The sequence below is a fragment of the Heptranchias perlo genome, chromosome 8 (genome assembly GCF_035084215.1).
Source record: "Heptranchias perlo isolate sHepPer1 chromosome 8, sHepPer1.hap1, whole genome shotgun sequence".
Lineage (NCBI taxonomy): Eukaryota > Metazoa > Chordata > Chondrichthyes > Hexanchiformes > Hexanchidae > Heptranchias > Heptranchias perlo.
The window spans coordinates 69404529-69428052 of record NC_090332.1 but is presented as its reverse complement, the minus strand read 5'-3'; the positions used below and the strand labels follow the sequence as shown (position 1 = coordinate 69428052).

Below are 23524 nucleotides of genomic sequence, written 5' to 3'. Positions count from 1 at the left end.
CTTCATTGGCTGTAAAGAGATTTGGAGCATCATGAGGTCATGAATGATGCTATACAAATGAAAGTTCTTTCTTTTTTGCCAATTTTTTTCCCCCTCTCCTCTTGTGAAGATGATGACTCCTTGCTGGGGTACAGTTCCATGGGTGCCCTTCAACACCTTGTTGAAATGCCAATTGTTTTTATGTGTGAGTTTGTACAGTGAGCGTTGGCGGTCTATTCAACTGCAGGGGGCTTCACAGTCAACCCAAATCCTATTCTCACCTGATGTTCACACACATGCACTTCAAGCAGAGGTTGCTAGATAACAATCAGGAATGGGAACCTTGGATGGTTTTCCTTTTCGCAACTGGAGGTTGCTAAGGCCAACTGCAGTGACTCTGTTGCTGCTCCAGCTAAGGCCAGGACAGAGCAAGAACGAAAACTGCGACCCACACAGAGGCAAAGTTGATAACCTTTCTACCTTTATTGTTCCCACAATTGTACAAAACTGGTAGCAGCGTTGAAGATGTCGGTGCAGTCTATGAACTCATCTATAACAGTCCCGTTTTATAGGGCTTATCAAATGACTGTTCAAGTGAAAATAAAATCTGACTTATTTATTTCACAGGGTAATGGGCAATTTTCTGCTTGGTCCTTCCTACCATTGCTTTTGCCGAGTACCATTCCTCCTTCTTTAAAAAAAAACTGTTCCCGTGATAGCTACTATGTTGTCCCAAAATTAAGACATCATGGGGGTAATTTTGACTTTGGGCGATAGTGTAAAACGGGCGATATCGGATCAGTCGCCCATGATGCAGCTCTTCCAATTTTCAAACCGGGAGAGATGTATAACGGGCGGCTGATCCAATATCGCCCATTTTACACCATCGCCCAAAGTAAAAATTACCTCCCACCCCCAACAATCCTATCAGTCAGACAGTTAACATAGAAACATAGAAAATCGGAGCAGGAGTAGGCCTTTCGAGCCTGCTCCGCCATTCAATATGATCATGGCTGATCCTCTATCTCAATACCATATTCCCACTCTCTCCCCATACCCCTTGATGCCTTCTGTGACTAGAAATCTATCTATCTCCTTCTTAAATACAATCAGTGACTTGGCCTGCACAACCTTCTGAGGTAGAGAAATCCACAGGTTCACCACCCTCTGAGTGAAGAAATTTCTCCTCATCTCAGTCCTAAATGTCCTACCCCGTATCCTGAGACTGTGACCCCTCATTCTAGATCTCCCCCCCTCCCAGCCAGGGGAAACATCCTCCCTGCATCCAATCTGTCTGGCCCTGTCAGAATTTTATATGTTTCAATGAGAGCCCCTCTCATTCTTCTAAACTCAAGTGAATACAGGCCCAGGCCTCCTCATACGACAGTTCTGCCATCCCAGGAATCAGTCTGGTGAGCCTTCGTTGCACTCCCTCAATGGCAGGTATATCCTTTCTGAGGTAAGGAGACCAAAACTGCACACAATACTCCAGGTGTGGTCTCACCAAGGCCCTGTATAACTGCAGTAAGGCATCCTTGCTCCTGTACTCAAATCCTCTTGCAATGAAGGCCAACACACCATTTTCTTTCCTAACTGCTTGCTGCACCTGCATGTTTGCTTTCAGTGACTGGTGCACAAGGACACCCAGGTCCCTTTGTACATCAACATTTCCCAATCTATCATCATTTAAATAATACTCTGCCTTTCTGTTTTTCCTTCCAAAGTGGATGACTTCACATTTATCCACGTTATACTGCATCTGCCATATGTTTGCCCACTCACTCAACTTGTCTAAATCGCCTTGGAGCCTCTTTGCATCCTCCTCACAACTCACAATCCCATCTAGTTTTGCGTCATCAGCAAACTTGGAAATATTACATTTGGTTCCCTCATCCAAATCATTGATATATATTGTGAATAGCTGGGGCCCAAGCACTGATCTCTGCGGTACCCCATTCGTCACCACCTTCCACCCCGAAAAAGACCCATTTATTCCTACTTTCTGTTTCCTGTCTGTTAACCAATTTCCAATCCATGCCAGTATATTACCCCCGATCCCATGTGCTTTAATTTTGCCACTAACCTCTTATGTGGGACTTTATCAAAGGCCTTCTGAAAATCCAAATACACCACATACACTGGTTCTCGCTTATCTATTCTACCAGTTACATCCTCAAAAAACTCCAGTAGGTTTGTCAAACACGATTTCCCTTTCATAAATCCGTGTTGACTTTGTCTAAACCCGTTGATATTTTCTAAGTGTCCTGTTATCACATCCTTTATAATAGATTCTAACATTTTCCTGACTACTGATGTTAGGCTAACCGGTCTGTAGTTCTTTGTTTTTTCTCTCCTTCCTTTTTTAAATACTGGGGTTACATTTGCCACTCTCCAATCTGCAGGAACTGTTCCATAATCTATAGAATTTTGGAAGATGACAACCAATGCATCCACTATTTCCATGGCTACCTCTTTTAAGTACTCTGGGATGCAGATTATCAGGTCCTGGGGATTTCTCGGCTTTCAGTCCCATTAATTTCTCCAGCACTATTTTTTTACTAATACTAATTTCCTTTAATTCCTCCTTCTCACCAGACCCTTGATTCCCTAGCATTTCTGGAAAATTATTTGTGTCCTTTTCCGTGAAGACAGAACCAAAGTATTTTTTAATTGTTCTGCCATTTCCTTGTTGCCCATTATAAATTCTCCCATTTTTGACTGTAAGGGACTTACATTTGTCTTCACTAATCTTTTTCTTCTTACATACTCGTAGAAGCTTTTACAGTCAGCTTTTATGTTCCTTGCAAGTTTACTCACATACTCTATTTTTCCCCTTTTAATGAATCTCTTGGTCCTTTTTTTGCTGAATTCTAAACTGTTCCAAAACCTCAGGCTTGCTACTTTTTCTGACTCCCCTTTGGATCCAATACTATCCTTAATTTCTTTTGTTGGCTCTGGTTGGACGGCTTTTCCTTTTGTGTTTTTGCACCAGAAAGGAATGTATAATTAAGTACCAGGACACAGTTGAGAGAAAACTGAAAATTTAAAATGTAGATTCAACTCAAGCTGGTTAGGACTGGTAACAATTTATCTTAAATATAAGCTTCCACTGTGTCTAATATGTCATATGTTTCCTATGACAGGTGGCAGCCAAGTGGCTGGAACCAAAAAAAACATGTCCATTCCCAGCAATGTAGCACATTGTTCTCTGTGGCCAAATTGGGAAAGGAAATAGAGTCATGCTATAGCTGTCCACTGGCGGGGTTTGCATCAGTTATCACTCTTCGTGTTATGAGTTCACCACTTTAGGTGAGGAGAAAGTAAATTTACATCCTTTATTTGGAAGCGAGGAGGCCTGTGCATTTTTCTCCTGTCGATAAATTGTAGGGTCGGGTTGGGGTCAATTGTCGGTTTTTCTGAGCAATTTAGAAGATATATGCAACGGCCAGTGTGATTGGATCTTGGATTTTAGAACACTGAATTCCGGTTCCCAAAAGACAAATTTGAAGCCAAATTCCGAAAGCCAAAAAAAACCCCATACAGGATGGATTTAATTTGAAATGGCAGACAGGTGCAGTTATTAATTCAGGCAATGATCTATATGAACTGGCAGCAAACTTCTGTAGTAATATCAGAAGGAAGCTTCCCTGCTGGGTGCCTGCAGCTGCTTATAATAAAAGGCATGGGAGCCACCGATGCAGCCTCCATGGTCAGAGGCGGTGCATTATGGGGCAATCTCAGGACAATACACAAAGTTGACATCTGCCCTGATTCTTGTCAGGGAGTGATGACAAACACACAGCTGCTTAAAAAATGGTTACCGTCAGCGTGAAATGGGATGTATATTTCCCATTGTGCCTCATGAATTAATGTGGCTTGGTCTGCCTTGTGCATACATACGAACATACAAAATTGACGGGCAGGAAAAGATCAGCTGTTCCATCAAGCCTGTCCCACACGACCAGATATTTCCTACCCAACTGCCCCCGCCCCCCACCCCACTTCCCCACAGCCATGTTTTTTTTTTCGTTCATGGGAAGTGGGCATCGCTGGCGAGGCCAGCATTTATTGCCCATCCCTAATTTCCTTTCAGAAGGTGGTGGTGAACCGCCTTCTTAAACTGCTGCAGTCCGTGTGGTGAAGGTTATCCCACAGTGCTGTCAGGAAGGGAGTTCTAGGATTTTGACCCAGCGACGATGAAGGAACGGCGATATATTTCCAAGTCGGGATGGTGTGTGATTTGGACGGGAATGTGCAGGTGGTGTTGTTCCCATGTGCCTGCTGCTCTTGTCCTTCTAGGTGGTAGAGGTCGCGGGTTTGTGAGGTGCTGTCGAAGAAGCCTTGGTGAGTTGCTGCAGTGCATCCTGTGGATGGTACACACTGCAGCCACAGTGCACCGGTGGTGAAGGGAGTGAATGTTTAGGGTGGTGGATGGGGTGCCAATCAAGCGGGCTGCTTTGTCCTGGATGGTGTCGAGCTTCTTGAGTGTTGTTGGAGCTGCACTCATCCAGGCAAGTGGAGAATATTCCATCACACTCCTGACTTGTACCTTGTAGATGGTGGAAAGGCCTTGGGGAGTCAGGAGGTGACTCACTCGCTGCAGAATACCCAGCCTCTGACCTGCTCTTGTAGCCACAGTATTTATATGGCTGGTCCAGTTAAGTTTCTGGTCAATGGTGACCCCCAGGATGTTGATGGTGGGGGATTCGGCGATTGTAATGGCGTTGAATGTCAAGGGGAGGTGGTTAGACTCTCTCTTGTTGGAGATGATCATTGCCTGGCACTTGTCTGGCGCGAATGTTACTTGCCACATATCAGCCCAAGCCTGGATGTTGTCCAGGTCGTGCTGCTTGCGGGCTTGGACTGCTACATTATCTGAGGGGTTGCGAATGGAACTGAACACTGTGCAATCATCAGCGAACATCCCCATTTCTGACCTTATGATGGAGGGAAGGTCATTGATGAAGCAACTGAAGATGGTTGGGCATAGGGTACTGCCCTGAGGAACTCCTGCAGCAATGTCCTGGGGCTGAGATGATTGGCCTCCAACAACCACTACCATCTTCCTTTGTGCTAGGTATGACTCCAGCCACTGGAGAGTTTTCCCCCTGATTCCCATCGACTTCAATTTTACTAGGGCTCCTTGGTGCCACACTCAGTCAAATGCTGCCTTGATGTCAAGAGCAGTCACTCTCACCTCACCTCTGGAATTCAGCTCTTTTGTCCATGTTTGGACCAAGGCTTTAATGAGGTCTGGAGCCGAGTGGTCCTGGCGGAACCCAAACTGAGCATCGGTGAGCAGGTTATTGGTGAGTAAGTGTTGCTTGATAGCACTGTCGATGACACCTTCCATCACTTTGCTACTGATTGAGAGTAGACTGGTGGGGCGGTAATTGGCCAGATTGGATTTGTCCTGCTTTTTGTGGACAGGACATACCTGGGCAATTTTCCACATTGATGGGTAGATGCCAGTGTTGTAGCTGTACTGGAACAGCTTGGCTAGAGGCACAGCTAGTTCTGGAGTACAAGTCTTCAGCACTACAGCTGGGATGTTGTCGGGGCCCATAGCCTTTGCTGTATCCAGTGCACTCAGTCGTTTCTTGATATCACGTGGAGTGAATCGAATTGGCTGAAGACTGGCTTCTGTGATGGTGGGGATATCGGGAGGAGGCCAAGATGGGTCATCCACTCGGCACTTCTGGCTGAAGATGGTTGCAAACGCTTCAGCCTTGATCTTTTGCACTCACATGCTGGACTCTGCCATCATTGAGGATGGGGATGTTTACAGAGCCTCCTCCCCCCGTTACTTGGTAATTGTCCACCACCATTCACGACTGGATGTGGCAGGACTGCAGAGCTTTGATCTGATACGTTGGTTGTGGAATCGCTTAGCCCTGTCTACAGCATGTTGCTTCCACTGTTTAGCATGTATGTAGCCCTGAGTTGTAGCTTCACCAGGTTGGCACCTCATTTTTAAGTACGCCTGGTGCTGTTCCTGGCATGCTCTTCTTCACTCCTCATTGAACCCTGGCTTGTTGGTAATGGTAGAGTGAGGAATATGCTAGGCCATGAGGTTACAGATTGTGCTGGAATATAATTCTGCTGCTGCTGATAGCCCACTGCGCCTCATGGATGCCCAATTTTGAGTTGCTAGATCTATCCCATTTAGCACGGTGATAGTGCCACAGAACACGTTGGATGGTATCCTCAGTGCGAAGAGGGGACTTCGTCTCCACGAGGACTGTGCGGTGGTCACTCCTACCAATACTGTCATTGACAGATACATTTGTGACAGGTAGATTGGTGAGGATGAGGTCAAGTAAGTTTTTCCCTCGTGTTGGTTCGCTCACCACCTGCCGCTCGGCCCAGTCTGGCAGCTATGTTCCTTCAGGACTCGGCCAGCTCGGTCAGTAGTGGTGCTACCGAGCCACTTCTTGGTGATGGACATTGAAGTCCCCCACCCAGAGTACATTCTGTGCCCTTGCTACCCTCAGTGCTTCTCAACATGGAGGAGGATTGATTCATCTGCTTAGGGAGGACGGTAGGTGGTAATCAGCAGGAGGTTTCCTTGCCCATGTTCAACCTGATGCCATGAGATTTCATGGGGTCCAGAGTCAATGTTGAGGACTCCCAGGGCCACTCCCTCCTGACTGTATATCACTGTATCACCACCTCTGGTCGGTCTGTCCTGCTGGTGGGACAGGACATACCCAGGGATGGTGATGGAAGAGTCTGGGATGTTGGCTGAAAGGTATGATTCTGTGAGTATGGCTATGTTAGGCTGTTGCTTGACGAGTCTGTTGGACAGCTCTCCCAATTTTGGCACAAGTCCCCAGATGTTGGTAACGAAGACTTTGCAGGGTCGACTGGGCTTGGTTTGCCTTTGTCGCATCTGATGCCTAGTGCTCCATCTGGTTTTATTCTTATTATGACTTTTTTTTAAGCTGAGTGGCTTGCTTGGCCATTTCAGAGGGCAATTAAGAATCAACCACATTGCTGTGGGTCTGGAGTCACATATAGGCCAGACCGGGTAAGGACGGCAGGTTTCCTTCCCTAAAGGGCATTAGTGAACCAGGTGGGTTTTTACGACAATCCGGTAGTTTCATGGCCACCATTACTGATACTAGTATTTTAATTCCAGATTTTATTTAATTAATTAAATTTAAATTCCCCAGCTGTCGTGGTGGGATTTGAACTCATGACTCCAGATTCCTAGTCTAGTAACATCACCACTATGCTACCATACCCTGTAATCTCCTGGACAAGGCAAAAAAAACTCTGGGAAATTCCTCTCCGACCCTCTCATGCAACCGAAACTAGCCCAAGAGATCTACTAAGTGACTTCCTAATTAAAGAAGTAGGTATGGTTGCTGGCTGTGAGGACACCTCAAGAGTTTTTTGCGGATTCTGATGGGGCTCAGCATCTAATTGTCTCGATTCTATTTCCAAGTGCTTAAAGTCTGTCATTGTGTCTTGCATTTCAGAACCAAGTCCTCAATAACAGCCAGGGGCTGCATTTGCCTTGCTAGCCCTGTGCAAATATTCGAGGCTACTTGCTCTGGGGCCCCTACATTTTACTAAACCATGATACTAAATACTATCTACTTAATCTTGTGTCAAATCAGTTGCCTGAACTTTGTCAGCTATTTATTTGCCAACTTTTTTGAAATATAAAATAAAGACAATTTGATGAGCTAAAAGAATAGAATAAATAGAAGTAAAAAGGAAATAAATGACAGCTTGGTCAGGATCAGTCTCTGCAGCAGATTCGATTTAATTTGCAATTCTATTGTCTGTTATCTTTAGTATTTATATTCTGCTGTTAAACTTTAAGGACTTCTAATCCACGCTTTTATTCAGCACCTCAGAAGTGAGACTATCATTTCCCAGTATTTAGAATCACTTGGACATTTTATGTGGAAACGTTCGTTAACAGGTTGGAGGAGTGCAACCGATTACACTTATGGCAAGAAATAAGAATTTTAAAAAAAAATGTAACTGGGAGAGGTATTTGCTCATGAGAGTCACCTTTGGGAGAAGAATGGCATCAGAGAAAAGACCGTCTCAATCCAATATTAAATATAAGAATATTAAGATGAGAAATGTGCAGTCAGAGCGTGCGTCGTCTTTGATTGAGTCTGGCTGGAATGCAGAGAGTGTGGGAGGGAGATGGTCAAAGAATTATTGAAACACCCAGCAGAACTTTAAACACGAATTAGATGGCTATTGTCAGGAGCAGTCAGTGATTCCTTCATTATGATTTACATTGAAGGGTATCGGTTCGCTCAAAGAAAATTTACTGAGTTGGGGAAATAAATTGGCACAAATCCACTTTATTATCAGACAAGACGAATACCAGTGACTGATTTACTTTTTATTCATTCTAAGTGGCATGTTATCATTGTTTTGAGATGTGAAAAATTATTATTTTGATTTGCAGAAATGAGTTCATGTTTGAAATCAATTAGAGTTGAGGAAAAGAATATGGTTTGCGCGCATTCTCCTGATTGCAAACTCATCTCAAATTGTAGACCCCTCAGGAATTATATTACTGAATGAAAATGAAATAATTCATATTTTGGTTATATATATTAAAAGTCTTGAAAATCGTGGGATTTATGCATATTTTACAATCCTGAAATTCCAGCGTCAAAATCTTGGAACTCCCTTCCTAGCAGCACTGTGAGAGTATCTTCACCACATGGACTGCAGCAGTTCAGGAAGGCAGCTCACCACCACCTTCTCAAGGGCAACTAGGAACAGGCAATAAATGACAGCCTTGCTGGCAATGCCCAAGTCCCGATAATGAATAAAACATTTTTAAAAATATTTATAAACACACTGGATCCTCTTGGGGCCCCTGACTGCCCCTGACAATAGGAGTGAGAGCATGTATGAGAGACACTCCTACTGTGATTACTGTCCATGCGTCTGAGGGTTCCATTGCAGATGCCAGTGATGTTGCAATGTGTTCTGCGGCAAAGTGCAGTGCCATCATCTGCTCTGTCAGGTTGGAAATGACAGAACAAATCTGGGGTGTGGTCTTGCCCGCGCCAGCATGTATTGCTGTAAGACAAGTGACTGCTGTACGATAATGTATCGTCCAGCTTTCAAACGGACGATACATTATCGTCCGTTTGAAAGCTGGCCCCAGGAAGTCTAAATCCATGTTGCTGCAATGCAGTCGGCATATGCTATATTTAGAGATGTTGCTCAGTCACTGTGTGTCCAGGTAAATGTAACATTTCCTGCTAATGTTACAGAATGGAGCCGAGAATGCAGCCCGTAAGGCCCCATATTATCTGGCACTAAGATCTGAGGCTTACTCCAAGTGCTAAGCACAGGAAATGCAGATCAGATGTACCTGGGCACTAAAGGCTCATCAAGGCCCATTTACAATGAAACGAGGCCAACTCCATAATATGGCTGGTGCACCTGAGGAGCACCAATCACTCAAACAGTCACTGCGAAGGGTGGCAGCCCTGGGCTAATTTTGAATTACTTTCCTGGGTGGCCTTGATCTTTCATTAGGGCCACCCAGCTTATCTGAAGTTGCATAGTTTGCCCTCAAAAGGCATGTAAATGATGTATAAGTAGAACAGGTTGAAGGCGTATATAAGATCACGTAGTGTCAAAAGCCCAGGGGAAACCCACTTACATTGCATTTAAAGAATTTTTGTAATCCACTTTCTCATGCAGCCCTCATGAAAAAGCTGGAAACTATGGTAGTATATGGCCAAATCTTGGATTTTATCTGGGATATATACTCCAGCTCCAAAATCTATGGAAGGAAACTCACTGAACCCATCTCTCTTACAAGTGAAAAAGAAGAAAAGGCAAAATTTTCCACTGTCACCCATCAAATTCAATTTTCCTCCTGAATGTGTTGTATCACATTGTAAGGGATGACCTTGGTCTTCGGGGTATTTCTGAAAGAATTGTGGAGCTTCTTTTTGCAAAGGATGTTGCGTTGTTGGTGGACTCATCTGGATGTCTAATACACTCGGCCCATCATAATTTTTGGTTTTAAAAGCAAAATATCAATAGTCTCAAAATGCTGGAAAGCACAACAAAGAAATTAGATTTTTGACATTTCAGGGGGTGGAGGGATGATGCATCGGGACTCTCCAAGGAAATAAATTTCAGACTTTTAATGCTTGAATTCCCCCTTCAGAAATTTCTAAATCTGCCACTGTAAATACTCTTTTGTGTACTTTAATTTTTTTCCTTGCAATGCAAGTGCTGAAATGTCAGCTTAAGTTTCAACAAGCTCTTGTTCTACTGCACTTTCTTTGTAACTACTTGTTTTCACATGTTATAAATTGTTACGTTTGTGGGTCTTTTTTAACTTTCATATTGTAGATTATTTTGGCTCTCATATCTTACATCACTTTCATTGACTAGTTTCAATTCCTCAGTGTCTACCCTTGCTTTGAGATCCAGAAATGCTTTCAGTAATGTGCCCAGGGAATAAACTACAAACCCTGTCTGTTTATATATTTACAGTGGACATTCTTCCAACTATTTCCTTCAGTGGACAAAATAACAAAAATATTGCAACTCTAAGATCTAAGCTAACCCTTTGTAAAAAAACCTCTAAATAACAGTGCTTCCTTTACTTGAATTTCTTATCCTATAGAAGCCTAATTAATCTGGACTGTTTCTTGGAATTCCAAACTAACCTTTTCTGTCATCCAGGAGTTCCTTCTCTGAGATTTTCAAACTGATTCTCCCCGGCTGCCGCCATGATTCAGGTACCATTTTTAAGCCCAGAAAAGAGTTACCAAGATTCCTGTATTTTGAATATCCCACTACTCAAATTTAAAAAAGCAATTAAAAAACAGATTTAAAAGGGGAAGGCCATGCTTGATCAACCTTATTTCAATTCTTTGAAGAAGTAACAGAAAGAGTAGACAAGGGTAATGCACTGGATGTAATAAACATGGACTTTCAAAAGGCCTTCGATAAGGTACCACATTGCAGACTCATGACTAAAGTCAGAGGATGTGGAGTCAGGGGACAAGTAGCAGAATGGATAGAAAACTGGCTACAAAACAGAAAACAGAGAATAGAGGTTAAAGGTAGTTACTCAGACTGGTGGAAGGTGGGAAGTGGTGTTCCAGAGGGATCGTGCTGGGACCACTTTTGTTCATCATTTACATAAATGATTTGCACTTGGGAATCGGAAGTACTATATCAAAATTTGCAGATGACACCAAATTATCGCATGGGGGTATAGTTAATACTGAGGGAAACTAAGGCAAAATACTAGAAGTTAACAAACTTGCAAAATGGGCATCTATATGATAAATGAATTTCAATACAGACAAATGTGAGCTGGTGCATTTTGGTAGGAGGAATAAGCAGGCCACCTACTCCTTGGAAAATAAGAGTTGAAGTGGGGATCTGGAGGTGCAGATTCACAAATTATTAAAAGTAGCAACGCAGGTTAACAAAGTCATAAAAAATGCAAACAAAGCACTGGGGTTCATTTCTAGAGGAATAGAATTCAAAATCAGAAATGTTATGTTAAACTTATATAGAACCTTGGTTAGACCACACTTAGAGTATTGTGCACAATTCTGGTCTGGTCCATATTACAAAAAGGATATAGAAGCACAGGAAAAATGCAAAAAAGATTTACAAGGATGATACCAGAACTGAGAGGGTACAACTATCAGGAAAGACTGAACATGGGCTCCTATCTCTAGAAAAGAGAAGACTGAGAGGTTGCCTGATAGAGGTCTATAAAATTATGAAGGAGTTCGATAGGGAAGACGTAGTGAAGATGTTTCCACTTGCAGGGGAATCCAAAACTGGGCGCATAAATATAAGATTGTTACTAATAGATCCAATAAGGAAATCAGAAGAAACTTTTTTACTCTGAGTGGTGAGAATGTGGAACTTGCTGCCACATGAAATGGTTGAGGTGATTAGCATTGATGCGTTTAAGGGGAAGCTAGATAAGTACATAAGGGAGAAAGGATTAGAAGGATATGGTGATAGCGTGAGATGAAATAAGATGCAAGGAGGTTCATGTGGAGCATATACACCGGCATGGACCTGTTGGGTTGAATGGCCTGTTTCTGCGCTGTAAATTCTATGTAATCCATGTAATGGAACTCTCAGGCCAGATACAAACTGAACCAGTCACACAGTGCGACCATTGAAGTTTGAATTATTGGTCTCTCCAGCCGTAACTGATGAAACTGCTTATTTATGTACTGTGGCTGGATTTAAAGCTACAGCCACTAAAGCAGAACCAGACAAAAAATCCTAATTTGTGTCACATAGATAACCATTGGGTTTTAATTTTCATACAAAAACAAACCAAATCGCAGAATGCGATCTCCAGAACACAAGTAACAATTCTGAAATTCCATGCAATAGAAAAAGAATTCAATTGCCTTAAAGTAGTGGCCTTGGTCATAAGCCTATATTCAAGGCTGATTTTGAAATATAAGCTGTCTTTGAGTTGTCAGCTGTTTTGCAGGCATGTCAGCTGTTTTGAAGTGTTCAGTAGCTTTTGTGATGTTTCTAGGTTGCCACATTCAGAGGAAGCATGCCGGCACATCACACTGACTTACAAATAAAAACAATGCAATTCATGTAATAATGTATCAGTCAGTTCCTCTTTCAATGAGCTCATCAGAAAGACAGCCAACTGCACTAGGAGTGCTTTAAACACAACAAATACATACGATAAGCAAGCAATTAGGAGGTCCAAATTAAGAAATTTGCTGTGGTGACTGTTGTAAGAGCCATATACAGTGTCCAAAGGAAGAAATGGAAAATGAGAACCTGGTGCACCAGCCTTCCTTCTGGCTCCTCTGCCGCTGATGGCTCCAAGTACACCAATGTCTTCCTGGTCTGGCATGGTTTCTCACTGCTTCACAGCAAGTTACCGGTGAGGCCTCTGTCCATAGCGACATTGTGCAGCAAGCAGAACACTACTGTAATGCTGGTAACCTTCTCTCGTCCATATTGTAAGCAATTCCACCTCCCCCACCTCATCCAACCCACAGCAGTTCAAACATCTGAAGCACTGTTTAAGCATCTCAAATGTTTACTGAAGGAGCCACCTGGCTATTCCATGTGCCACCAACTAGTTGCACTCTGCTGGGGTACATGGGTTGTGTTGACATGCCATCAGCCACAGTTAAAGACAGAAAGAAGTTACATTTATATAGCCCCTTTCACGATCTCAGGACATCAGAAAATGCTTTACAGCCAATTAAGTACTTTAAAAGTGAAGTCACTGTTGTAATGTTGCAACAGGCAAGTAGGGTCTCCCAAGGGCCACCCTTCCTATCATGTCAGAGAATACAGGCGTCATGACCATTCCCTGGGAAGCGCATGTTCATGTGCATATCTTTGCAGCAGTCACATAATATTTGTACAAAGGAGCTGATAATCTGATCTTTGTGCAGTGCCTATTCAGATGCTTCACATGCCTGTGAAGGAATCGGCTGATGCCACCTGATAATGCATGATCAGCTCATTTGAATAATTTTCTGGTGCTTCAGGCACATCACTCCTGGTGCGCTGGGAGTGCCAGAGCTGGAGTTTTGGGCACTAGCAGCCAGTGAAGGCCATCAAGATTTTGCTCCAGTGAAATTAGGTGCGTCCATCCCAACCAATCCCCTCAGGCGACATTAACCTACTCCCCATCTCAAAGCATTTTCGTAGTCTCTTCAGTTTTCCTTTAGTGGCTCTTGCGCACTGCTTGTGCTTCTTCTACCTATCAGTTGTGGCTCGGTTGGTAGCAATTTCACCTTCGAGTGAGAAGGTTTTGGGTTTAAGTCCTACTCCAGAGACTTGAGCACAAAATCCAAGCTGATACTCCAGTGCAGTTGGAGGTGCCGTGTTTCAGATGAGACAATATCTACCCTCTCAGGTGGATGTAAAAGATCCCCATGGCACTATTTCAAAGAAACATAGAAACATAGAAAATAGGAGCAAGAGTAGGCCATTCGGCCCTTCAGGCCTGCTCCGCCATTCAAAATGATCATGGCTGATCGTCTAACTCAGTACCCTGTTCCCGCTTTCTCCCCATATCCCTTGATCCCTTTAGCATTAAGAAATATATCTATCTCCTTCTTGAATACATCTAATGACTTGGCCTCCACCGCCTTCTGTGATAGAGAATTCCACAGGTTCACCAACTTCTGAGTGAAGAAATCTCTCCTCAACTTGGTTCTATATGGCTTACCCCATATCAGGAGACTGTGCCCCTGGTTCTGGACGCCCCAGCCATCGGGAACATCCTCTCTGCATCTAGTCTGTCTAGTCCTGTTAGAATTTTATATGTTTCGATGAGATCACCTCTCATTCTTGTAAACTCTAGCGAATATAGGCCTAGTCGACCCAATCTCTCCTCATACGACAGTCCTGCCATCCCAGGAATCAGTCTGGTAAACCTTCGTTGCACTCCCTCCATGGCAAGGACATCCTTCCTCAGATAAGGAGACCAAAACTGCACACAATACTCCAGATTTGGTCTCACCAAGGCCCTGTAGAAGAGCATGGGAATTCTTCTTAGTGTCCTGACCAATATTTATCTCTCAACCAATATCGCTAAAAAAAAGATTATCTAGTCATTATTACATTTCTGTTTGTGGGACCTTGCTGCGCACAAATTGGTTGCCGTGGCTCCTATATTACAACAGTGACTACACTTCAAAAATATTTCATTGGCTGTAAAGCACTTTGGGACGTCCTGAAGTTGTCAAAGGTGTTATACAAGTCAAACTTTCTTTACTGCCACAAACCCTGCTGCACTCTATTGTGGCAACTTAAATGTGGTCCTAATGCGTTCTACTGCTAGGTCTAGTCACTTGCGGATCTGGGCCAGTACACAGGGCCTGACTGGGTATCCTGCCCAAAATCACATAATGTAGTCCAAAGAAAGGCACCAGAAGAAAATGTTATGGTTGTTGCTGCAGGAAAGGATCTCAGTTGATTCAGATTTTGAAACTAAGACTTCTGACAAAATAAAACAATTTTTAAGAGCGCAATATTGAGTTGGAACTACAAAAACACTATCATCAATTGCAGTAAGTCAATTGCCTTTATGCTGCTCCTTCAGAACAGCGTAAAGACGATAGATGCCGACAAAAAAATAGCAGAATTGACTCTGTTGTTATAAAAAGCACACTGAATGGAAGTCAGATGATCTGTGTGGAAATCTTGTGATTAAGAACATAAGAACATAAGAAATTGGAGCAGGAGTAAGCCATACAGCCCCTCGAGCCTGCTCCTCCATTCAATGATCATGGCTGATCTTCAACCTCAACTCCACTTTCCCGCCTGATCCCCATATCCCTTTATTCCCCTAGAGTCCAAAAATCTATCTATCTTAGCCTTGAACATATTCAACGACTCAGCATCCACAGCCCTTTTAGGTAGAGAATTCCATAGATTCACAACCGTCTGAGTGAAGAAATTCCCCCTCACTCGGTCTTAAATGGCCGACCCCTTATCCTGAGATGATGCCCCCTAGTTCTAGACTCTCCAGCCAGGAGAAACAACTTTTCAGCATCTATCCTGTCAAGCCCCCTCAGAATCTTGTATGTTTCAATTTTTAAAAAATTCGTTCATGGGATGTGGGTGTCGCTGGCAAGGCCAGCATTTATTGCCCATTCCCAATGAAATCACCTCTCATTCTTCTAAACTCCAGAGAATATAGCCCCATTCTACTCAATCTCTCCTCATAGGACAACCCTCTCATCCCAGGAATCAATCGAGTGAACCTTCATTGCACCGCCTCTAAGGCAAGTATATCCTTCCTTAGATAAGGAGACCAAAACTGTACACAGTACTCCAGGTGAGGTCTCATCAAAGCCCTGTACAATTGTAGTAGACTTCCTCACTCTTGTACTCCAACCCTTTGCAATAAAGGCCATTTGCCTTCCTAATTGCTTGCGGTACCTGTATGCTAACTTTTTGTGTTTCTTGTACGAGGACACCCAAGTCCCACTGAGCCCCAACATTTAATAGTTTCTCACCATTTAAAAAATATTCTGAATAATCTCACATTTCCCCACATTATACTCCATCTGCCACCTTCTTGCCCACTCACTTAACCTGTCTATATCCCTTTGCAGACTCTTTGTATCCTCCTCACAGCTTACTTTCCCACCTAGCTTTGTATCGTCAGCAAACTTGGATGCATTACACTCAGTTCCTTCATTTAAGTCATTAATATTGATTGTAAATAGCTGAGACTCAAGCACTGATTGTCGCGGCATCATACTAGTATCAGCCTGCCAACCTGAAAATGACCCGTTTATCCCTACTCTCTGTTTTCTGTCAGTTAACCAATCCTCTATCCATGCTGATATATTACCCCCAACCCCATGAGCCCTTATCTTGTGTAATAACCTTTTATATGGCGCCTTATCGAATGCCTTTTGAAAATCCAAATATAACATCCACTGGTTCCCCTTTATCTACCCTGTGAGCTACATCCTCAAAAAAACTCTAATAAATTTGTCAAACACAATTTCCCTTTCATAAAACCATGTCGACTCTGCCTAATCAGATTTTCCAAGTGCTCCGTTACCAATTCCTTAATAATGGATTCCAGCATTTTCCCAATGATTGATGTCAGGCTAACTGGCCTGTAGTTCCCTGTTTTCTCTCTCCCTCCTTTCTTGAATAGCCAGGTTACATTTGCTACCTTCCAATCCACTGGGACCGTTCTAGAATCTAAGGCATTTTGGATTTCTCAGTTTGCGAAACTATGTTGAGGGCAATAAATTATGAATTTTCCTTCTATATATTTTACTATAGTAATATGAAATGTATTATTTTTGTAAATGTCAAAAGCATTCATATTTATTCAGGAGAAAGACCTTCGTAATTGACTAGTGGCTGTTGGTCATAGAAAATGGCCAATGTAATTTTCCTGGAATGCAGGCACAGAAACCAAAGTCCTGAGAGTCTGTCTAGACTTTTTAAAATGTATTCTTTTTGCTGGATGTTTGTGTTCCTCTAGGTGACAGATGCCAGTGCTGAGGAATGAGGCATTTTTCACTCTTTTTTAACCAGTATCAGCACCAACCATTCCCAGCACAGCTATGGATGTAAACATGCAGAGTAAAGTTCCCTCTGCTCTACCCCAATTACAACTTCAGAAAAGGATCCTCCACTATCCCAATAGGAATTTTTTTTCAGTTCCTTCATCAGTTATCTTTATTGGCAGTGAGTCTGCCAATTACTGCCAACTTAGGAGCAGTTTTGTGCTGATGAATTGTAGTTGTGAATACCCAAACTCATTTCAGGTTACATCCTTGATAGCTGATAGACAAAGGTATCTTTCATCCCATCATCTAAGATGAATTGAACTCCAACTCCCAAAGGTGGAAGGACAGTGCTTTAACCTGTTACATTTGCCTGGTCTCTTGAACATGTGTACATTTAAACCGCCAATTACGAACATTTCATCAGCTTAATCTCAATTACAACAGACTGAGCCCCAAACTAATGAGCAAGCCTCTGCAATACATATTTATTTTCAAAGCCTACCTATCATGTAAAATAACTGAAAACATATTCCTCATTTTCATAAAAAGGGCAACCAAATAAGGAGATAAAGATTTCCTCTGAACAGAGCACACTGTCTAAATTGGTTCATGACAGGACTGCGCCAAGTACAGAGTTATGAGAATCAATGGCTCTGTAAACTAAGCGGGCGAATGAATTTTGCTGCCGCCCCCAAGAAAAGGAATTGCTCAGATTAGGGTCTAAAGATTCAGCAGATATATGCATTTTTTAAAGGACAGTTTCTCTTTTGGAGAACGAAGATAACCGTGCACTGTGGTGAATATAAGAGTCTTCCTATTTTTGATTTGAGAGGAAAAAAAATAAGGTTCAAATAATTTTGAAAGTAATTTTCATTTTAATGTAATAACAAAATCCAAAATGAGCTCCACAGGGCAGAACCCCCTTTTTCCAGCCAAAAATATTTATACAGAGACTGAACATTTACCCTGGGTACTGGTATTGCCAAAACAAATTTGGTTGCTCTAAACCTGATTGAAGCAATAACTTTACAAACAGAAATTACTCAGGTTATGCTGTCATTACATAAGACAAGATAAAACTTTTATATTCTTTGCATCAAAAGAAAAAAGCTCCACCAAATTGAACTTAAAAGTCAATTGCATTTTTGGTGAAAAGTAACCCAATGGAGGCAAAAAGATGCCTGTTTTCATTCCACCAAAATTCTGTAAGCATACTATAACTAACTACACTTATAATCACAAACTGGTATGCAATTCGGTCTCAAACAATACCGAGCTCTATCTGTGATATGCAATATTTACTCTCATTTTTACACTATTAAGTAAAGGGAGCTAGACAATCCCTATGGGATTATACCCCACTGCTGCCTCCTACCTCCATCATGGGGGACAGGACAAACTGGGCCAAAGACATTCCTGTGACATCCAACAGGATGGGCAAGTTTCTCTCTGAAAATGAGTGCTCTGCTGAGCCATGTTCCATCTTTCTTGCATAGGCACGATGGGCTAAATGGCCTTCTTCTGTGCTGTATCATTCTATCATTCTATGATCTTGTAGCCTGGCCAAAAAATGTCAAAACTAACACGATGGGGAGATAAATTCATATGTCAGTCAACATTATGATCCTAATTTATGATCCAGTAGTTGGGAGTCCAGATACTCTTGCTGCAACAATATACATGCCAACTGTGGGTATTTCACACCGACAACAAGGGCCTTAGATTCCTTGCCGTTTCGGCATTGCTGCAGCACCACCCAATTTGCAGGCCTGCAACTCCAACTCGTTTTCAGCCCCAAAATTGATACACCCGCATTCCTAATCCATCAACCAAACCCCCATTGAGCTCATTAACATGTATTAAAATAAGGGCCAGTGGCGTTGGTGTGGTGAAATCCTTGAAGTTACACTCACAATGCTGTGGGGGTAACTTAGAATGAGACAAATCAGGCATACCTGTTGCCAATGACTGCCAAGACCGGCAGAAGTACAGAACATTTGAAGAGTGCAAAAACTTTGACAACTGATCACTGCAGCAGGAAAAGAGCTTTCGGAATGGTTTTTTTTTGGTCTTTCACCTAGAAGCACTGAACTCATCTCTGACTGCCTGTGGAATGTAAGACCACTGCGATATATTTGCCACCCACCCACAGTGACAGATGCTAAGAACCAGATATGGGATTCCCAAGCGACATTCCTTTGTCTGACATTATAAGGAAGCAGGAGGAGCAGCAGCAAAGGATGGAGGGAACAGCAGTGAAGCAAAATATGAGAAGAATACCCCCTTCATGATATTATTCCCCCCACCAAAGAATTTACAGGCCAAGGAGATCCTATGAAGACCTTACTGAGGAGTTCTGAGTCTGAAGACTGTGTTTTACCAAGATGCAATAGGAGAGTTGTGCACTTTATTGCATGAAGACCTAAGGTCATGGTCATTTGCTTGGACAGTTCTCCCTGTGAAGGTCACAACCACGCAAAACTTTTATGCCACCAGGTAATTTCAGGTAGACACGGGCGATCTCTAATATTAGCCAGGTATCATATGGATAGTCATCAGGTGATTTTTCTGGCGATCTGGGGAATTCATCTAGTTTGGCAACACAGCAAGGTAGCAGCATAATAGGGCCATCCAGTTTTATGGGGTTGCTGGGTTTCCCAAAATGCAGGGTCCAAAAGATTGCACTAACATTGCTTTGCAAGCTCCTAGAGTTAACCCCCTCAACTTCCTGAACAGAAGGGGCTACCTCTTGTTCAATGTCCAGATTGTGTGTGACAACATTCAAACAATTTTCCACATCAGGGAGAGATTTATTTTAAGTTGCCATGATGCATTTGTCCTCAGGAGTTCACATCAGAATGAAGAAGTCAGGGACGGCAGAATGGATAGCTCGTGGGTGATAAGGCGTACCCTTTGCTGCCATGAATAATGACCCCTCTAAAAATTGCAAGAACTGCAGCTTATAAGCATTACATAATCATAGAAACATACAGCGCAGAAGGAAGCTATTCGGTCCATCGTGTCCATATTGTCTCTTTGAAAGAACTATCCAATTAGTCCCACTCCTGCACTCTTTCCCCATAGCCCTGCAAATTTTTCCCTTTTCAAGTATATATCCAATTCCCTATTGAATCTGCTTCCACCAACCTTTCAGGTATTGCATTCCAGATTGTAACAACTGGATGCATAAAAAAAATTCTCCTCATCTTCCCTCTGGTTCTTTAGCCAATTGTCTTAAAGAAGTAGAGGAATAGTCTTAAAATTAACTACACATACATCCTAATTTTCCCTGTTTTAAAAGTATTAAAGAAATTAAACTAATAGTTCATATACACTCCAAGTTTAGGGTTGGTGCAAAGCAATTTTTGCACGAAACAAACATTGGGCCCGATTTTAGCAACCGCTACCGGGTGCGTTCTCGGCGGGGGGCCCCGAAAATCCCGAAATCCAGGTGCGGGACCGGATCGCGCCTCGATCCTGCCCACTTCCGGGTTCCCCGATGACGCGCCGGTGTGCGCGCGCAGCCCCCGCTGGTGGGAATCCCGCAGGCAATTAAAGCCAGCGGGATGCCACTTGAATGTATTTACTTTGCTTGTTCAGGTCATTAACTGACCTGATTAAGGGACTGTGTGTGATTTTGGATAAACATGGGACTGTTTCACACACTGGGGGAAACACTCCCAGTTGAAATGGACGTGTTGCAGCCGTCAGCCTGTGGCAGCTGCAAAGGTCCATTTGACAGGTGGGGGGGGTGGTGGGGGGGGGGGGTGGGGAGACCCTCAGCCATTGCAGGAGGCCGCTCTGTCACTTGGGACAAAGTTTGGCCTCCACCACCCTCCTCCTGATGGTCGAAGTCACCAACCTGCACACTTATGTTACCCCGGGGTCTGGAGACATGTACCTACCTTGCGGACCCCCTCAGATGTACATCTTGCGGATGGGGGCCGCCGTAGCTGCAGTCATGACCTCCTCGGAGGGCGAACAGCATCACCATCCTCGCCATCCACGCCGTCCACCTCTGACACGTGGAGCTCCACAACAGAGTGCTGTGACACATCCACCTGTACAGCAGGAGGGAGGGCTACCGCAGAGAGAGATGCGTCGCAGAGGGCACTACCCTCGCCACAGGGTCCACAGACCGAGGCTCAGCCTCCTGGACCTCTCTGAGCAGCAGTGCACACGGAGGCTCAGAGTCAGTCGACATGTAGCCGTGGACATCTGCAGCCTCTTTCATGCCGAGCTGCTCCTGGCTGGCCCGTGCACCATCTTCCTACCTGTCGCTGTCAAAGTCACCACTGCCCTCCCGACCTTCTGCTCCACAGCCTTCCAGGCTGCAACCGGGGACATCCCCGATGTCTCTCAGTCGTCTGCGCAGAAGAGCCCTGCAAATACACCTACACCCACTCTGCAGTGACACACTGGGTGGCATCACTGGTGGGTCCTCATAGGGATACCCAGGAGCGGGCATTATTGCACAAACCGGACAGGATTCGCGAAGACATGGCAGTAGTGGTGCCAATATAATGTGTGATGTGAGTTGTTCTGAAATTCAATATAAGTAAGAACCATGACAAACCCTCAAACACCCTTGTGCATCCCCTTCATGCTCACGACACGTTTGCCTTACGCTGCCTACTGCACATATGTGATGCATGCCCTGTGGCTGCAGCACAGGTGGTGGCAGGTTGAGTGAGGCTGGCCGTGAGAGAGATGCACGAGAGGGTGAGTATGGGATAGAGCCATGAGATTGTATGAGGATTGGGTTGCGTGGTAGTGGCGGGGTGAGTACTCGCGAGGTGAGTAGGTGCAGGTAAGACGAGGATGAGGTTTGAGTGGGTATGAGGGGTGATGTGACAGAGTAGTGTTGGCAGTGCTGAAGGAGATGTGGGGTGGGGGCAGTGTTGTGGCAGACGGAGTGTAGGGGAAAGACTACGTGTTCTCACTGTGGCTGACCTACTGAGGTCATTGGAGCGCCTCCTGCATTGTATGCAGGTGGGCGATATGTTGGTGGCGCTGGTGACCTCCTCTGCCACCTCGAGCCAGGCCTTCCTGGTGGCAGAGGCAGGCCGCTTCCTCCCGCCCGCCGGGGGGAAGATCTCTGTCCTCCCCCTCCTCCTCACCCCATCTAATGATACCTGGGGTGAGGCATCATTAAACTGGGAGCAGCCTTCCCCCTGGGCTGCTCCATGCTGTAATTATTTCCATTTGTTGCAGCATCTGTCAATGAGGACTGCCCCTTTAAATAGAGCGCCTCCAGCTGACAGATCTTACTGCGCATGCGCAGCCCGCCCGACGCGCAGATCAGCAGCGGGGAACCCGGAGGAGCAGGTAAGTGCATCCAATTAGTGTGTTGCCTGCTACGATCGCGCGGGCAACCCACTAATTTCACCGGGCGCGTTTTCAACACGCCCGCTGGCCCACCCGCCCAGAACCCGCACCCCTGGTAAAATCGGGCCCATTAAACTGGTGTAGCGTCATGTCAACCCCATGTTAAGGCCCCAAATTGTCTTTGAAGTTGTAGTAACAGTTTGAGACTCTGGATTCAGGCTGCATTTTTACAATATTGCTGCAGCAAAACCGCTTCACACTGACACTACAGTAAATGCACATTGAAGTGTTAATATTAGTACAATTGAAGAGTATTCATTGACAGACCATTGGGGTCTCAAAGGAGGGCTTACAGAACTAGCCGTGCCTCTAGCCAAACTGTTCCAGTACAGCTACAACACTGGCATCTACCCGACAATGTGGAAAATTGCCCAGGTATGTCCTGTCCACAAAAAGCTGGACAAATCCAATCCGGCCAATTACCGCCCCATCAGCCTACTCTCAATCATCAGCAAAGTGATGGAAGGTGTCGTCGACAGTACTATCAAGCAGCACTTCCTCACCAATAACCTGCACACCGATGCTCAGTTTGAGTTCTGCCAGGACCACTCGGCTCCAGACCTCATTACAGCCTTGGTCCAAACATGGACAAAAGAGCTGAATTCCAGAGGTGAGGTGAGAGTGACTGCACTTGACATCAAGGCAGCATTTGACCGAGTGTGGCACCAAGGAGCCCAAGTAAAATTGAAGTCAATGGGAATCAGGGGATTGTTGGAGGCCAATCATCTGAGCTACAGGACATTGCTGCAGGACTTTCTCAGGGCAGTGTCCTAGGCCCAACCACCTTCTGCTGTTTCATCAATGACCTTGCCTCCATCATGAGGTCAGAAATGGGGATGTTTGCTGATGATTGCACAGTGTTCAGATCCATTTGCAACCCCTCAGATAACGAAGCAGTCCGCGCCCGCATGCAGCAAGACCTGGACAACATCCAGGTTTGGGCTGATAAGTGGCAAGTAACATCCGTGCCAGGCAAGTGCCAAGCAATGACCATCTCCAACAAGAGAGAGTTTAACCACCTCCCCTTCACATTCAACGGCATTACCATCACCGAATCCCTCACCATCAACATCCTGGGGGTCACCAATGACCAGAAACTTAACTGGACCAGCCACATAAATATTGTGGCT

At 44.3% G+C, this 23524-nt stretch overlaps 1 protein-coding gene across 1 annotated transcript in view; it reads right to left on the bottom strand.

Annotated features, from left to right (window-relative positions):
* LOC137324222 (parkin coregulated gene protein homolog) overlaps window positions 1-23524 on the bottom strand; it is a 290643-nt gene that overhangs the window by 207380 nt on the left and 59739 nt on the right. The window lies entirely within an intron of this gene.